This window comes from Felis catus, chromosome F2, assembly GCF_018350175.1.
Source record: "Felis catus isolate Fca126 chromosome F2, F.catus_Fca126_mat1.0, whole genome shotgun sequence".
NCBI classification, from domain to species: Eukaryota; Metazoa; Chordata; class Mammalia; order Carnivora; family Felidae; genus Felis; species Felis catus.
The window spans coordinates 52,676,848-52,682,032 of NC_058385.1; the positions used below are offsets into that span (position 1 = coordinate 52,676,848).

At 36.4% G+C, this 5,185-nt stretch overlaps 1 long non-coding RNA gene across 1 annotated transcript; it reads left to right on the top strand.

The window, feature by feature from the left end:
- Positions 1 to 4,636, top strand: LOC123383184. The gene is made up of 2 exons (XR_006592664.1): positions 1 to 2,070; positions 3,149 to 4,636. It is a non-coding gene; the product is annotated as an uncharacterized LOC123383184 (long non-coding RNA).
- Positions 4,637 to 5,185: the final 549 nt, after the last annotated feature.

The window sequence follows — 5,185 nt, forward strand, 5'->3', positions numbered from 1 at the left end:
GAAAAGAAAAGAAAAGAAAAGAAAAGAAAAGAAAAGAAAAGAAAAGAAAAGAAAAAGAAAGAAAGAACAGACATGACACTGCAAGTAGTAATGTCAATCTGGGGTGGGGGGGAAGGTCTCAAGATAATTTTAATCAGCTGGAAAACACAGGGACATGTACAATGAACTCACGTTTGGGGACTTCAGTTGAGGAACATTGGGTGCATTTGAGGATCCTTATGAGATGCTAAGGACAATATTCTTCCAAGGACGTGAACCTAACCAACAGCAATACTGTGGGTCACTGTTGCTGACTATTCAGCCATTTAGGAGACTTCAGAATTTAAGAAGTAATATGAAAAACAACCCATATTAAAAAAAAAATTCCTCTGCCATACCTCCAAAAAGGTTTAAAAAAAAGTTCTAAAGAACTAAATAATTGTATTCAGTTGAATACTGAGGTAGCTTGATCTTGAAAGCTTTGTATCCTTGCATTGTATTTGCATTATTAGAGCTCTAGAATAAGGTTTATGCTTTAAATTTCTGATCTCTTATCTGTAACAGTCCTAGTAAACATTAGCCTCATCCAGAAATTTCCAGTGGGGCAGGGAACACCATTTACATGGAAACTTGATGGCCCTAAATCTGTCCTAACAACTAGTCACCGTTACTTCCTTCAGGAACCTTTCTTAATTTCTCCAGGCTCAATAAGTGATTCTGATGTGTTTCAATAACCTTTTTTCATATCTCCATATTGGCACTTTTTACACAGCTTTCTAATTATGTCTTTTTTGGCTTATTGCCCTCTCTAGCTGTGAGCTCATAAAGTAATCTCTTTCATCACTGATTTCCCAGCACTTACTGTGCACTTCGGTTGAAGGAATGATAGAACAAATGAATGAGTGAATGAGCTAATTCAATTACTTCTGTTGCATTTTGAAGGTGCGGGGTGAGTATGCCTAGAATTGGGATGAAGCCAAACTTGCTCTAAAGAATGAGTTAGATATAATAACATGGCACAATAATAATGCATAACATTTTTTAATCCATAACAAATTAATTTCCTCATTTAACAATTACAGCACCCCTGTAATTATGTATTATTATTTCCATCTTGCAGATGAGAAAGATTGTGGCACATAGAGGTTAATTACCCAAGATCTATGATCCCTTATATGGCAGAGCAAGATACTCAATTTGATACTCAATCCATATATCTAGGGTGCACATTCATATCCCACTGAGCTATAATGCCTTCAACCATACTCAGGATTAGGAAACAGGGAAGAAAGCATTTCTTAAATTTAGGGGACAGGAACAACATGGCATTTATAACTGAGATGAGTCTCCTCCTCCTCTTAACCATGGCCATCATGGATTCATGTTATAATCTTCCAAAACAGAGCTAATATTAAGCAAAGATGCACCAGTATGGTTGTCCCATCCACTAACAAGCATCCAATCTGATTGTTCAGATTATACTTAGGATCAATTCTGAATGGTTTGACCTGTGCTATATCATTTGTTATATATATTACCCTAAAATAACATCAAACAATATAAAATAGAGTTTATTCCTCAAAAACACCATCGGGCACCTCTCAAGTTTTCATATAGATCCCTATGATGACAAAACAGGTGGGAAAGCATTCTCCTCCCTTGTATACTTAACACAATGTCATTCAGCACATATTCTGTGGATATATTCTTGAAATATATCCTATATTTGAAGGGCACCATATTTTATGACTCTGCTCTGGCACTTTCAGGGTTCAAGAACATCAGCAGGGCTATGGCAGTGGCAGCTATGTCTAAAAGGAAGCACTTGGCTGTAATCCCTGGAGGCAGAGCCAAGACCCCTTCACTCAACTATGTAAGCATCAAAGGTATCCACAACAGATGGAAATACCACAGGGGGCTAAAACAGAAAAACAAGAAGATGGAGAATATCACCTGGTGACTGATGGCACTTCATGAGTACATGGGAAATATCCACTGGTACCTCTCAAACAAATTGGAAAGACTGCAAAGAGATGGAGATACTGCAGTGGATGGAGTGAGGAAGATACTGCGGTGGGTGGAGAAATATAGGTAGGTGAAGAACGTAAAAACTATTATGTAAATATTTCCCTGCCTCTGACAAGAGAAATTTCTGGTTTGGTGGGTGCCTTGCTATCTAAATCAGTTTTTACCTGTAGCTACCTATACGTTGGAAAGAGCTCAGACATGATTAATTTATTCCACATAAGAAAGTAGAGAAGGGACTCAAGGGAAGATCTGGAAATAGAAAACTGGGGGCTAGAGAGGTTTGGAGAAGAGTCAGAAGAAAGAGGAAACCTGTGGCCATGTGGCTATGAGAAACTTGGGAAGATACATCGAGTACAGTTTTACAGTAAAATGATGTTTCCCGTGAGATAAAATCCTCTTTCTCAGTAAAACGAATGGCTTTTGGGCAAGTGACTTCTTTGGCATGAGCAAGAAGAATCATTGGTCCTTGCTCCATATATGGAGCTAATATCTGGGTTAGACTTTTAATGTGAACACAAATAAAACAATTTATTTCATTTTGGTCTTTCACACTGGATTAGAGCCTTCCCAGAGCCTAGACTGTATCTATCCCCTTTTTCTGGCATACAGAATGCAACTAATAAATATTTGTGATCCAGCCGACTGTCTGACTGACTCATAATTCCTGCTGATGAGATCTGAAGACATACAAGCATCACCCTCCCTTGTAGGTTTTCCTGTGTTCATCTTTACTAGGTTCCAAGACCCCACTTTCTGGAGAGTCGCATGAGAGATTCAGGATCCATGTATTTCAAAGCAAATTCCAGAAATGAAATCGCAGCAAAAACAGTACCCACCAGTCCCAGTCACCCACAGACTATGGTTGAAAACCATTCAAGAAACATTGTAGAAATACCTTCCAGTGTGAGGTTACTTGTTAATTCTACAACAGAGATAACTTCTACAAGTACCCAAGTCATAAAAGAAAACAAACAGCTGGAGACTGTAACAAGTAGAAATACAGATGCCAACATTCCCCTCATACCAGAATGGAGAAAGATTTCCATCGGAGACCCAGTGAGATGAGATTTTATTATGGGAAAAAGCATACAAACCACTTTGTATTTATTAACTGCCTCCTTTCTTCTCTTTTTCCCTATAGAAATCTTGATTCCTAGATGAGAAAAAATGCAAAGGTCTCTCTATCTCAACTTTTACAACTTCAGATAGAACACATATTTTACATCTTCTCAGAAACTCAGAAAGAATATGATTGGAAATGAATGGCTGGAATCACCATGTGATGAATCATGTACCAAATGGCACATGGATGGTGACTAATCCTTGAAGCCAAAGCTGATAAATGACTTCCATTGAACAGTGACTGGAAGATACAAGACTTTCTGTGATTCTGTTATTCTATCTGTGATTAGAGAGTTGTGACAACCTCTGCTCATCAGAGGTTGGATGACCTGTTCTGTAGTGGTTAAGGTGGAAGGCAAATTGCTTTTTTGTTTTTGCTTATTTCCTGTTTATGCTATTTAACAAAATTGAATCACACTGGATAAGACATTTAATTATTCTAAGCTTAATTTCCTTACCCAGAAAATGAGGATAATAATACAGTATCACTTTTATAAGGGAGATGTGAAGATTAAACATAATAATGGATATAAAGTACTCAACACATGTCTAGAGCATATCAAGTGCTCCTAATGTTGTTACTGTTTCTAAATTTGAATTTTCTTCCTTGTGCTCAAAAATGATCCTTTTAAACTTGTTTTGTTGAATGTTATGATTACATTTACCTAACTCCATTCCCTATAATTTCATCTTCTCCATTGTTTTAAATTGCTTCTGAACCTCTTAAAAATCACATTTAAGTGATTCATATGGGACAGTGACCACATTCACAACACATCAACAGCTTTGGTTTCCTTGAGGACAGGGACTAATGTTTTCTTCCTCCCTGCTGCATCATCACCACCTGGAACAGTGAGTGCCTGACACATAACTGGTGTTCAAGAAATATTTGTTGAATGAATGAAACGAGTTGGAAATAATTTAGTAAGACTATACTATTCTACAGAGACATCTAGTAGGGAAGACACACATATAAACCAGTCACTTGGTAGTGTGATGAGAAGTTTATTCCCTGGGAACCATGGGAGCAATGTGGATGCCATTTAAGGCCTCATCACTAAGACTTGTTATCAGATTCATTTCCGGCCAATTCAACTAGATGACCTTATTTTCATGACTTCTTTTATGACTAGACTTGTGGCATATATCACTCCATTCTGTTTCCTAGGATAAGGAGATAAAGCAGCAAGTGTTTGCCTCTGATAAAATGAAAAAGAACTGAAAAACTCTACTATTAATCTTATAAGAAATATATAGACAGGCATGACTTGTACATAAGCAAAGGAAATCTTTTTTTCTCTATTTTTTCTTCAATACTAATTTTGCTACCCCTTGGGCTCTAATCAGATTAGGAATTTGGCAATTAAATTAGAAAATAAATTCTAGTGGTATATAAAACTTGTAAAAATAGAATGGCTTAATCAGCCTCTTCAAACATTATAGGCAAAGGCCCGTCCTTTCAATGTTAACCTTAAATGAAGTACCCATTAAATCTGAATTGTTTTTATTTTCTTTTTCATTGAATATGTGCCTTGATTCTTTCTTCTTTATCCTCCTCTTACAGTTAGTAAAAATCTTAAAAGAGACAATTGGGGCAAATAAAGAAAGGCTGGATTACCACCAGTAATAACTGAAAAATTGGAAAAGATAGTCATAACCATTTTATTCTCTATAGGTAAGTATTCCTTTTACTTGTGATATATGCAGATGGATCATTTTTAATTCCAGAGGCACAAAACAACCTGAATATTTAGCAAAATGTGTCCCAAATTTGTATCACATTCTCCCTCAGTGTATTTATCAAAAAAGCATACATGCCCTTTGTACTATTATTTACCTAATAGTTTCCTTAACTCAAATTTTAAGTTTTCTGTGTATCCTAGATTTATCTTAAACAAGAGTATCTGGAAAACCAATCACAGGTGCTTTTTCCTAATGTATATTAAAATAAATACAGAACATTAAAATGAATGTCCACAAACCACCTGCCAAATATTTTATATCCTCAGCGGAATGTGTGCCACACTTTGGGAGACATTACTTAGAGCTATCAACA